The sequence below is a fragment of the Oryctolagus cuniculus genome, chromosome 12, assembly GCF_051225735.1.
Source record: "Oryctolagus cuniculus isolate XC-2025 breed Fujian yellow rabbit chromosome 12, ASM5122573v1, whole genome shotgun sequence".
NCBI lineage: Eukaryota > Metazoa > Chordata > Mammalia > Lagomorpha > Leporidae > Oryctolagus > Oryctolagus cuniculus.
In genome coordinates, this window is record NC_142878.1 from 86699953 (window position 1) to 86713597 (window position 13645).

General features: G+C 43.3%; 1 protein-coding gene across 15 annotated transcripts in view; it reads left to right on the top strand.

The window, feature by feature from the left end:
* USP3 (ubiquitin specific peptidase 3) overlaps positions 1-13645 on the top strand; it is a 100648-nt gene that overhangs the window by 21018 nt on the left and 65985 nt on the right. The window contains exon 2 of one of the 15 annotated variants that reach the window (XM_089310534.1): positions 11019-11122. The exons of the other annotated variants lie outside the window; for them this stretch is intronic. The gene's annotated coding sequence lies outside the window, so the exon portion shown is untranslated. The remainder of the gene's footprint in view (positions 1-11018; positions 11123-13645) is intronic. 15 annotated transcript variants of the gene reach the window in all.

Sequence of the window (13645 nt, forward strand, 5' to 3'; positions counted from 1 at the left end):
ACCAAAATAGGGAGCAGAGTAGAATTCGGACTCAAACCTAGGGACTGTGATATGGGATGTGGGTATACTTTTTTTTTTTTAAGATTTTATTTATTTATTTGAAAGAGCTAAAAGGAGAGACAGAGATACCTTCCACCTGCTGGTCCACTCCCCAAATGGCTGCAATGGGTGGGTCTGGGCCCGGCTGAAGCCAGGAGTCAGGAGCTTCTTCGGGATATCCCACGTGGGTGCAGGGGCCCAAGCACTTGGGCCATCTTCTGTTGCTTTCCCAGGCACATTACAGGGAGCTGGATGGGAAGTAGAGCAGCCAGAACTTGAACCAGTGACCACATGGGATGCCAACACTACAGGCAGAGGCTTAACCTTCTACGTCATAGTACAGACTCCTCCAGTCTGCATCTTAATTGCTAGGCCAAATATCCCATTCAGATTATGTGTTTTTTGGTAGAAATAATACAGAAGTAATATTGTGGCTTCTCAGAGCATCAGTCTTATTTTTGGTGTTGTTGAGTTTGATTACTTTATTGAGGTATTATTTGCTAGGCTAATCTCCTGTAAATTTGTTCTTTCCATCTTTGTTATTAAGAAGCGATTTGTAAGCAGTACTTGGAGATTATGTATATATATTCTGTCCATTGATAGTTCTTAACTGAATCAGTTGTTACTGGGATGATTGTAAGATGGTGATTTTCTGACCTGTATTTCTTCTGCATGCATTAGTTGGCATTCTACTGTAAGAGTAAGCTTTCCTTTGTTCTTCACTTTTTTATTTTATTTTTTTTGACAGGCAGAGTAGACAATGAGAGAGAGAGACAGAGAGAAAGATCCTTCTTTTGCCGTTGGTTCACCCACCAATGGCCGCCGCGGCTGGCGCACTGCGGCCGGCGCACCGCGCTGATCCAATGGCAGGAGCCAGGTGCTTCTGCTGGTCTCCCGTGGGGTGCAGGGCCCAAGCACTTGGGCCATCCTCCACTACACTCCCGGGCCACAACAGAGAGCTGGCCTGGAAGAGGGGCAACCGGGACAGAATCTGGTGCCCTGACCGGGACTAGAACCTGGTGTGCCGGCGCCGCAAGGCGGAGGATTAACCTAGTGAGCCGCGGTGCCGGCCTGTTCTTCACTTTTTTATTCATTTGTTTACTTATCATGTTATGGACTCTCAGATATTTATTTATTTTAAAGATTTATTTGTTTGAAAGAGTTAGAGGGAGGGAAATGGGAAAGATCTTTCATTTGCTGGTTAACTCCCCAAATGGCTACAACAGCTAGGATTGGGCCAGACTGGAGCCAGGAGCTTCACCTAGGACTCCCATGTGGGTGGCAGGTACCCAAGTACTTGGGTTGTTTTCTGCTACCTTCCCCAGGCACATTAGCAAAGAGCTGGATGGGAAGTGAAGAGGCTGGGACTCAAACTGGTGCCCATATGGGATGCTGGCATTGTAGGCAGTGGCTTTACCTGCTAAGCCAGAATTCTGCCCCCCCCCCCAAGATTTTTATTTGTGCTGTGATATATTATTTATTTTGAGGCCAAAATTGTCTTAGATCTGACCAGTGGAGCCCTCTTATCCTGAAATCTTGACATGTCCCATCATTTTTTGAGTTTTTTTCTTACTTGTCCAAGTTATTCCAGGCTCATCTTATTCTCAGCCCACTATTATCCTTAGAATTAGCTATTTCACCAAGTAGCCCTCGTTCTTTGTGGTGACTAATAATTAAAACCAAGATATAGGCTGGCGCCGTGGCTCACTAGGCTAATCCTCCGCCTTGCGGTGCCGGCACACCAGGTTCTAGTCCCAGTCGGGGCACCGGATTCTGTCCCGGTTGCCCCTCTTCCAGGCCAGCTCTCTGCTGTGGCCAGGGAGTGCAGTGGAGGATGGCCCAAGTACTTGGGCCCTGCACCCCATGGGAGACCAGGAGAAGCACCTGGCTCCTGCCATTGGATCAGCGCGGTGCGCCGGCCGCAGCGTGCCGGCCACGGCGGCCATTGGAGGGTGAACCAAGGGCAAAGGAAGACCTTTCTCTCTGTTTCTCTCTCTCACTGTCCACTCTGCCTGTCAAAAAAACAAAACAAAACAAAACCAAAAAACAAGATATCTTAGCAGACAATAGCTAAGATACATATCACACACACATATCTCTAATATGTTTGTATCTAACGTGTGTGGGTAACTATGAATTCATATTGATACCTGGTTCCACCCAACATCATAGGCCTAGTCTTGCCCCCTTCCACATTTGTACTACCCTTCTGCAAAGCAAGAATCAGACTCCTGTTATCCACAACATACTTGTGTTTACTTGTTTGCTCAATTCTACAATCAGAGAAAATATTTCCAGGATTGCTAAGCCACACCATTGCAAAAAAAAAAATTCTTGTATTTCTTTATAGTTTCTTGTGTGTACTGACAATATATAGAGTATTATCTTCAAAAGTTATTTTGAGAAAATATAACTGATATATGGCTAGGTTTCATTTGTGTTTGATTTTTTTCTCACTTCATCCTTACTGTCTTTTACACTTCGAGTATATGAAACATTAACATATTTCCAAAAGTTAAAGATGTACTGAGAATAGTTATTACCCTATCCCGTCAGCTCATTCCCACCCAGTCCCTGTAGACAACTAGTTTCAGTAATTTCTCATTTACCCTTCTTGTGTTTCTCTTTCCTTTTTTTTTTTTTTTTTTTTTTTTTTTTTGCAACAAAAGATAACAAACTATATATACTCTTTTGGACTTTGCCTTTTCTCATTTAACTTTATATCTTGGGTGTCACTCCATGTTTAAAGAAATTTTCTTTTGTTTTTGGAGTACTCCATTTTATGGGTGTGCCACAGTGACTTCAAACCATTTCCTATTTGTGGGCATTTAGGTTGTTTCCATTTTTTTGCAATTACAATCAATGCTGCAATTAAGAGCTTTTTTAAAATATAAATATACAAAAGCACTTCAAATATTCATGGAAAAATGGAGTTAAATGATACAAAAATTTTTTTAAAAATTCATGCATAGTTTTTTTAAATAGCATGCATCTTTGAACTTTTTGAAGATCCCTCATTCTTGTGTTATTAACTCAGAAAGAATGAAAATTTAAGTTTTTAATTGTGTAGAAATAATATGTGATTAAAGTAAATTATTTGCAGGAAAGAGACAGCTCCCCTCTACAGGTTACTCCCCAAATGCCAACAGCATCCAGTGCTAAAACCAGGAGCCAGGACAGGATCACCAGTGCTTCCCAAAGTCTTTATTAGGAGGAAGCTGGAATCAGTAACCAGAACTGGATATGGAACCCATCTATTCCGATGTGGGACACAGGCGTCTGAACCACTAGGCTAAATGTCTGCTGTCTGTAAGTGGTTTTATACCAACACTTCAAGGTATTTGCCTGCTCCAGTCTTCCCACCTGTCATGGTCTTGTAAATGTATTCAAGCTGTTGAAGTGAACTACTTCATTGTAATTGTTTTTCTGTCTGAGAAACCTTGAAATTAGAAAGCTGGAAGTGGCCTTGGGAACATTTTTAGTCAAGTAGTAGCTAATCATATGATCTGGTCAAAGTTAATTTTTCTGTTTTTAAAAACTGTTTACTTAAGGGCCTGGCATTGTGGCACAGTGGGTTAAGCCACCACTTGAGATGCCTGCATATTAGAGTACCAGTTCTAGTCCTGGCTGTTCTGTTTTTGTTCCAACTTCCTAGTGATGCATCCTTGGAGGCAGTAGATGATGGCCCAAGGCCTTGGGTCCTTGCCACCCATGTGGAGACCTGGCATGGGCATGGAGTTCAGGTCTCTTGGCTTCAGCCTGGCCAGGCCTGGTATACTCGGGAGAGTGAACCAACTAATGGAAGGGTCTCTTTCTCTCCCTGTCCTTCTTCCTCTGTAATTCTACCTTTGCAAATTTTTTAAAAAATTATTTAGTAGAGAGGGAGATACACAAAACACACACAGAGTTATACAGAGAGTCCCCATCTAACAATTCACCCCTCAGGTGCCCACAATGAATGAGTCAAAGCCAGGAGCCGTCAATCCAATCTAGGTCTCCCCCTTCATGGGTGGCAAGAGCACAACTACCTAAGTCATCACTGCAGCCTCCCAGGGTCCACACTAGCAGGAAGCTTGGAGTCAGGAGCTGAAGCCAAGCATCAAACCCAGGCACTCTAAGCTGTGAATTAACCACTAGACCAAATGCTTACCCTTGAAGGCCCATTTTAAGCAGTTGGCTGGTTCTTATACATACTCATCAATGCTATTTTACCATCTGAGTGTGCAGACCCAGCTGTTTCTGGCACTTGTCCCCTTTAACTCAGATTAGTTTTCTTCATGTTAAATTGTTGGCTGGCTCTGTCTGGAGTTATTATAGAATGGCAATAGGACAAGACAGTTTTATATACGATGGAGAAGAGAGAGAAGTCTTCTATTCACTGGTTCACACCCCAAATGGCCAAAATGAGCGGAGTTGGTCTGATCCGAAGGAGCCAGGAGCTTCTTCCAGGTCTCCCACGTGGGTGCAGGGGCCCAAGCACTTGGACATCTTCGACTGCTTTCCCAGGCCACAGCAGAGAGCTGGATTGGAAGTGGAGTGGCCAGAACTCGAAGCAGCCCCATATGGGATGCTGGCACTGCAGGCAATGGCTTTACCCGCTATGCCATAGCACTGGCCCCAGAATTTTGACATTTCCATTCATTGCTGCACTGATAATATACTGACAGTGGACTAAATGAAGTAGGTTATCAGAGTACATTTTGGTTGCTTAGATTAATGAGCCAGAATATCTGTTCTGAATGCCTGTGAGTTCATTATATTTCATTTTGGTTTTGACATTTGAATTGTTTTCATAATTGAAGATTGAGTATTTAGTAAATTATCTAAACTTCCTTAAATATTTCTCAAAATTTTCATTTCTTCGGGTAAGCATTTGGCACAGATGCTAGGATGGCTCCATCCCATGTTGGATGCCTGCTCTACTCTAAATTCTAGCTTCCTGCTGAATATGTGTCCTAGAGGGCAGCAGCGATGGCTCAAGTACCTAGGAGAACCAGATTGAGTCCTGGACGCCTGGCTTTGGCCTGACCCAGCCCTGGCTGTTTGGGGCATTTGAGGAATGAACCAGCAGATAGGAGATAATTTCTCTCCCTCTCCCCTCTCCCTCTCCCCCCCATTTATATAGTCTTATATAGTCTTATCTCCTTTTCAAAAAAAAAAAAGTATTTTGTTTCCTGAAGTACTTACTCTACATTAGATAAATAAAATTTAAGAATTTTGACATTAAGGTAGTTTTAATAGTTACATTAATTTTGAAATTTACTTAAATTGAATATTTTATATCATTGATGTTTTCAGTATGATATAATTTTAGATCATGTGTAGGAGAAATTTTTAGTGATTCTTTTACTTACTTGAGTGTTATTTATGTGTTTGGAGTTTTTCAGTGCACATTGTCAGCTATAAATTTTTTTAAAGATTTATTTTATTTATTTGAAAGTTACAGAGAGAGGTAGAGACAGAAAGTGAGAGATCTTCCATTGCTGGTTTGCTCCCCAGATGGCCTCAATGGCCGGAGCTGCACTGATCGGAAGCCAGGAGCCTGGAGCTTCTTCCGGGTCTCCCACGTGGGTTCAGGGGCTCAAGGACTTGGGCCATCTTCTACTGCTTTCCCAGGCCACAGCAGAGAGCTGGATTGGAAGTAGAGCAGCTGGGACTAGAACCAGTGCCCATATGGGATGCTGGTGCTTCAGGCCAGGGCTTTAACCCACTGCACCACAGCGCCGGCCCCAGCTATAATTCTTTAGAGTTTGAACTAGGGGCCAGCGCTGTGGTGTACTAGCCTAAGCCTCTCTCTGCCTATGGTCCTGGCATCCCATATGGGCACCAATTTCTGTCCCAGCTGCTATGCTTCGAAACTGGCTCTCTGCTTATGGCATGGGAAAGCAGTAGAAGGCCCAAGTGCTTGGGCCCCTGCATCCATGGGGGAGACCTGGAGGTGGATCATGGCTCCTGATCGGCCCAGCCCTGGCTGCTGTGGCCATTTTGGGACTGAACTAGCAGATGGAAGACCTTTCTTTCTGTCTCTCCCTCTCTCTGTGCGTAACTCTCTCAAAGAAATAAATAAATCTTTAGAAAATTTTTAAAAAGTGTGAACTAAAGAAAAAATTTGGGCCAGCACTATGGCTCACTGGGCTAATCCTCCTCCTGCGGCTCCAGCACCCCAGGTTCTAGTCCCAGTTGGGGTGCCAGATTCTGTCCCGGTTGCTCCTCTTCCAGTCCAGCTCTCTGCTGTGGCCCAGGAGGGTAGTGGAGGATGGCCCAAGTGCTTGGGCCCTGCACCCGCATGGGAGACCAGGAAGGGGCACCTGGCTCCTGGCTTCAGATCGGTGCAGTGCGCCGGCCGTAGCAGCCATTTGGGGAGTGAACCAACAGAAGGAAGACCTTTCTGTCTGTGTCTCTCTCTCTCAATGTCTAACTGCCTGTCAAAAAAAAAAAAAATTGGAAAATTATTAATCATAGTCTGTGTGAACAGTGTAGTATATGCTTTCTTAAAACAAGATTTTTAAGAAATATTTATTTATTTGAAGGGCAGAGTTACAGGAGAGAGAGCAGCTTAACTCTGCACCACAGTGCTAGTCCCTGCATGGTTGTTGTGTGTGTAGTGTATGATTTTTTTTTAAAGATTTATTTATTTACTTGCAAAACTTACGGGAAGTAGGAGAGAGCTTACACTCTGGTTCACTCCCCAGATGACAGCAATGGCCATGGCTGGGCCAGGCCAAAGGCAAGAGCCAGGAGCTTTTTCCAGGTCTCCCATGTGGGTGGCAGGGGCCCAAACACTTGGACCGTCTTCGCTCTTTTCCCAGGCCATTAGCAAGGTGCTAGATCAGAAGTGGAGCAGCTGGGACACAACCAGTGCCCTTATGGGATACTGGCTTGTTGCAGGAGACAGCTTTACTCTCTATACCACAATACCCACTCCTTAGTATATTTTTTTAAGAGAAAGGAACTCACATTAACTGGGTGCTTTCTGTTTGTTTCACCTTATGTTGTGTTTGTCTCAGGAAATCCTTACTGTAACCATCTGAGGTGGAGGTGATATTTGTCTCATTTTACAGGATTTTTAAGAAACAGTGAAGCGGGCCGCGGAACCAAATATTAGCTTCAGGTAGTAGAATAAAAGAATGGGAGAGTCAAAATGTAAATTTAAAATTGGGTTCTGAAATCCATGCTTGATTCATTATTTCATATACTCTCTAACATTTTTAGTTGGAGTCTACAAAGTAACAATTAAATTTCTATGAAAGCACCCATCTGTTGGATACACTTTGTATTTTAGAAAAGGAAGGAGAGATGGGCATTTAGCTTAGTGCTTAAGTAATCCATCTGCATTCCACATTGGATGCTTGGGTTTGATACTTGGCTTCTCTTCTTGCCTTTAGTTTCCTCCTAATGTGGACCCTGGAAGGCAGCAGTGATGACCCACGTGGTGGACCTGGGTTGGGTTCCCAACTCGCAACTTCAGCCTGAGTCCTAGTTGTTGCATGCATTTGGGTGGTGGACCAACAGATGGCAGCTCCTCTCTGGGTGTCTGTCTCTGAAATAAATAAAAAAATTAAAAAAAAAAATCTTAAAAAGGAAGGGCTTCTTTTGGCAAGGTTGGAGGTTAAGGGCAGGTGGTCAAGGCCTTTGCCTACCAAAACAACACGGAGCAGAATTCTGGTCACTGTGTCCCTACCCTCCTTCCTCTTCTGGGCTGGCCACAGAACAGTTTGTTAGGAACTATAAGAGAAAAGTGTGAGTAGTTCCTTAAGAGTTCTTGGGATTCTGAATATAATGTGGGCTTATGTTCCCAGCCACAAAAGCCTGGGATCAGGCAGTTGTGGGTGTGATAGGGATCAAGTTAGGTTAGCAAAGAATATGTCATAACCCATGGAATCAAAGCAGAATTGGAAACAGATAAAATAGGATATTCTCTACTGTTGAAATTATTCAGAGGCAGTTTTTCAAGTTCAACCTTCAGTAAGATGTGAAATTTCAAAAAATGCTTATTAAGTAACATAATCCAGAGAAGCAAAAGCAAGGAAGGATATGATTTTATATCTTAATGAAAAGGAAAGAAAGTCTGCATGTTCCTATAGCACTTTGTTAAGGATCTTTACCGAAAATTTGAGGTTTCTATGGGAATCATACTTTTGAAATTTTGAAAGTTTTAAACCTATTTGTTACTGAGTTACGGTTTTTAATCATATAGGGCAACATTACAAGTGAAATGTATGCTTAAGAAAGAAGTAGGTTGTCTTATGGTAGTGGTGAAACAGATTTGAGTTATTAAAATACTGATGTGATGCAGAAAGATCCAGCCTGAAAGATGATGGCAACTTAGCAGAGGTCAGCCTTCTGTGTCCTCACTCCCATTACCTCCGTGAAAGAGGGGATAGGTAGTCTTGGAACTATTTTAATTAGTTTTGGGTAGAAGCTCTTGAAGTCTCCATCCTCACTTCTGCTAAACAAGTGTCAAGTCATTCAAGTGAGAAGTTTGGCAAGTTTTAGTGATGCTGTATTACTGATACTGCTCCCTCTACAGGTGGTGTTCTGGTTATCTAACACATAATGAGCCACCCTTACATCCTAATCATTTAAAACATTTTATTTTGCTTATAATTTTTGTGAGGCAGGAATTTACAAAGAATGTGGCTGGAATTGTATATACCAGTTAGAGTAACCAGAACTGGAGCATCCTTTTCCGAGTTGACCTTTTAATTTACATGTCTGTGTTCCTTGATGTCTACCTAAGCATACAGTGCTGTATCCCTCAAAGTTGTTCCACACATGGTTTGGGTGTCTCCTGGCATTTTGGTCTCAGGGTAATTAGACTTTTTTTTTTTAAGATTTATTTTTTTTTTGAAAGGCAGAGCAGCGTGCACATGCTTGAGGCGGGTAGGCGGGTGGAGGGGAGAGGTGTCAATTGATCTTCTATCTGCTGGTTCACTTTCTTAATGGATGCAAAGGCCAGTGCTGGGCCAGACCAAAGCCTGGAGTCTGGAACTCCTGCTGGATCTCCCACAAGGGTGGCAGGGGTCCAAGTATGTGGATCTTCATTTGCTACTTTCCTAGGCAAATTGGCGGGTCGCTGATTTGGAAGTGAAGCTGCTAGGATGCAAACTGGCATCTGAAATGGGTGTTGCAAGTGCCACCCAACTCGCTGCTCTGCAGCGCTGGCCCCAGACTTCTTAGGTAGTGACTGGCTTCCCCAAGAGCCAGCATTTCCAGTGATAGAAACCTGTGAGTTTCATAAGACCTGGGCTTGCACATTGGCATAGAGTCACTTCTGCCATATTTTCTTGGTCAGGGTAGTCACAGAGTCTGTGCAGATTTAGGGATGAGAACATCGAGCTTGCTTCTCCATAGGAAGAATGTCAAAGAATTTGTGGTCATCTTTCCGCTACCGCAGAGCCATTAGGTAGAAAAAGGAGAATTGTTAAGAGAAATGCTGATCTGTGACTTTACCAGGCAACTATTTATCTAGTAATTTAGCAGAGATTAATTGATTTTCAGCCCTGAACCAAGAGATAGAAGGAAAAGAGAGCTTCCAGAGGAGAAAAGTGGAAAGGCAACCAAGATAAGCCTGATTCATAGTTGTCTGCCCTGCCTACACCCCAGACTCTGGGTTCTGCGACCTTGGCTTGGAGTCTCAACCTCCACACTGGCCACTTTGGATGTGGTACGCACACTTGGTCTCCTCCCAGTTTTTGGACTCCTGTTTAGCCTTCCGTGTTCTTCCTTGGCTCACTGCTTTGGCCTCTTGCTGCTTTTTACTAGAACTCTCCTGTTACCCTGTCCCCTGGGAACTTAATACTGAGGCCCAGAGTGAGCAATGTGTTGGGGAAGTGAGGACATCAGACCGTTAATGAGTTGGGCGGCGCCCAGACTGCTTTGGCACCTTCAGCGGTGGCTTGGTGCAGCTTGATTTCTTCTTTTCGGGATCACGCTATTCTCGGTTCCTGATCTCTCTTCATGACTTCACCAACTCTTCCCCCAATATTTTAGGACACTCAAAGATAAAAGAGACTTCAAAACTTTTAATAGACTGTGAAAATGCAGTTCAGAGAGCATTTATGGTGTATAGAAGATTATATGCCTTGCTCTTAATAATCTGAAAATATATAATTTGTAGGGTAAGTTAGGTCTGTCTGGAATACTTCTACTTACGTAGGCTGGAATATTTATTGGATTTTTAAGGTGACGCCACCCTCTAACTTCAAGAGGAATAACACTGTGACTATGCGTGTTTATACTTTCATGGAAAGAGTGTGTGCATGTTTTAGTAATGGCTGCAAAATTTAAAAAACTTCCCTGATTATATCTTTACAAATCCATAGAATTATAAACTGGGGTTTTGGTTTAACTAACCAAACTCATGCTTAAATATTTAGAATGAGTTCACTTTGTTAGGACAAAGTAATACTTTTTGAAAAACTTCAAGCAGTATATGGTAGTTGAAAGTGAAAGTAGGTCCCCGTGGCTCCAGTTGCTATCACGTTGCTTTTACATAACTGTCGATGCTTACCATGTACCTTTCTAGACCTTTATAGTTTATGCAGATGGGGAGGTACTTGGCGTAGTGGTAAAGATACTGCCTGGGATTCTCACATTGTATACCAGAGCGCCTAGCTTTGAGTCCTGCCTCTACTGCCAATTCCAGCTTCTTACGTAGACACTGGTGATGGCTCAAGTGGTTGGGTCCCTTCCACCCGTGTAGGAGACCTGGATTGAGTTCGTGGCTCCTGGCTTCAGCCTGATTGAGCCCTCACTGTTGCAGGCATTTGGGGAGTGGACCCGAGGATTGAAGGGTCTCTTTTCTTTCCTCTCTGTATCTGCCTTTCAGATAAAATAAATAAAGAAGATATTGTTATATTAACATATTTGTCTGTAATGGTTTTGATTTTGAGCAGTGGTTTCACATACTTTGCAGCCCCCTGTTGCAATGAGTTGTTATTGATGGGCCATGTGATGGAATTTTGTTTGCCTTTCAGGAATGATGGGAGGCAGGGAAGAAATCTGAAAACTGTTTTTCTAGAAAAATACTACAGGGGCCAGCAGTGTGGCACGGTGGGCTAAGCTGCCATCTGTGATACAGGTACCCCATATCAGAGTGCCCATTTGGGTTCCAGCTGCTCTGCTTCCAATTCAGCTTCCTGCTAATGCACCTGGGAAAGCAGCAGAAGACCCAAATACGTGGGTCCCTGCTACCCATGTGGGAGACAGATGGAGTTTTCAGGTTCCTGGTTTCAGCCTGGCCCAGCCCCAGCTTTTGTGGCCATTTGGAAAGTGAACCAATAGATGGAAGATAACTCTCTCTCTCTGCCTTTCCACTAAATAAATAAATCTTTTAAAAATACTGCAATTACTAATATTTGTGGAAAACTGTATTGAATAAAGTTAATCAAGCTTTTTTTTTTTTTTAATCATACTGCTTTAGCAGGTTTGTTTGTTTGTTTTTTGGTAAGCCTTTTAAGAAAGTTAGATGGAAAGTAGACTTGGAAGCCTTTTGCTTATAGGGGAGAATTACATGAGTGTGTTTTCCCTTATTTTTGCTAGTTCTTTGAATAATTTTATAGTTATGGTATCAGAAATGGCCTCAGAAGAGTAGTGATGTCCTCACTGATGGGTAGTAATGGAAGAGTAGGACTGGCATCCTGGTCATCTGATCCTCACCTTTCTGAACTCCTGATAAAGAGCCTTTTCTCCTGGAGCAGCAACTACTGAATAATGGATGTACTACAAATGGCCTTCCAGTGTGGTGCGCTTGAACTGTTTTCTGTGCAGAAATAGTGGTGGATGTTGTGTCAAAGTAATGCATAATGTTTTATACAGAAATTTAGGATTCCAGGAGAGTTGTGTACAGGCTTTGGATATAAACTGTACTGAATTATAGAGAATACTTAGATGATATTGAAGATCAGCCATTGTGTATAAAGAACATTGCATTCGGTGCACATGCTATTTTGAGTTTTCTTTTTTTAAATATTTCTTTATTTATTTGAAAGGCAGAGCTACAGAGAGACAAAAAGAGATCTTCCATCCACTGGTTCACTTCCCAAATGACCACAATTGGGCCAATCGAAGCCAGAAGATTCTTCAAGTATCCCGTGCAGGTTCAGGGACCCAAGGACTTGGGCCCCTTGTGGCGTAGTGGGTCAAGCTGCCTCCTGCAATATCAACATCCCTTATGAGTGCCTGTATGAGTCCTGGCTGCTCTAATTCTGATCCAGCTTCCTGCTAATGCACCTGTGAAAGCAGCGGAAGGTGACCCAAGTGCTTGGGTCCCTGTACCCACCTACGTGGGAGACCTGGATAGAGTTCAGGCTCCGCTCGCATTGGCCCAACCCCAGACATTGCAGCCATTTGGGGAGCAAACTATCAGATGGAAGATCTCACTCTCTCTGTCTCTCCCTTCTTCTCTGTAACCCTTCCTGTCAGATAAATAAATGTCTAAAAATTAACAATTAAGTTCCAGATTCAACTTTTCGAACTTCCACAAGTATCCATCCATGCCATCCTCTTTATCTCAAGAAGTACCAGCATTTAAGATTAAAATTATGAAAGAAAACCTTGGTATAATATTTTATATTTTGCTGAATAGTGGAGTTTTTTATTGACTGAGTATGCATGTGTATATGTATGAATATGAGTATTTCAGATGTATTATGTTTCATGTAGAGTTCTGTGGAAGAGCCTGGAAACCTTTAATACTGTTTCCATGGGAGAGAAATGTCTTAGTTCTACAGATAAACTTTTTTTTTTTTTTAAAGGTTTATTTGTTTATTTTGAAAGGCCGAGTTAGAGGGTAAGACAGAGGGGGATCTTCCATCTGCTTGTTCACTCCTCAAATGGCTGCAATGGCTGGAGCTGGGCCAGTTTGAAGCCAGGAGCCAGGAGCTTCTTCTTGGTCTCCCTCGTGGGTGCAGGGACCCAAGCACTTGGGCCATCTTCCACTGCTTTCCCAGGTGCTTTCCCAGGGAGTTAAATCAGAAGTGGAGCAGCTACGACTCCATATGGGAAGCTGACGCTACAGGTGGTGGTTTTATCCACTGTGCCACAGCGCCAGACCCTACAGATAAACTTTTGAAACTCGTTTTATATTTCTCCTAAAGATAATTAAAATAAGTTCTTTTTGACAGATTTTTTTTGTTGTGCAATGTTATTTGTGTATGACCTTTTTAAAAATTTGAGAGGCAGCATTAGAGGGAGAGACAGAGAGACCTTCTAGCCACTGGTTCACCCCCAAGTGCTCACCAAAAGTTAAGGTTGGGCCGGGTGGAAGCCAGCAGCCCTGAGCTTTGATTTCCTATTTGGGTGGCAAGGGTCCAGCACTTGAGTCATCAGCCACTGTACCCACAGGTGCTGGATGGGAAGTGAAGGAGTTGGGTCTCAAACTTGCATTCTGGTATGGGATGCAGGTGTCCAAAGTGGAGGCTTGGGGCCAGTGCTGTGGTGCAGCTGGTTAACGCCCTGGCCTGAAGCGTTGGCATCCCATATGAGTGCTGGTTCAAGTCCTGGCTGCTCCACCTCCGATCCAGCTCTCTGCTATGGCCTGGGAAAGCAGTGGAGGATGGCACAAGTCCTTGGGCCTCTGCACCCATGTTGGAGACCCGGAAGA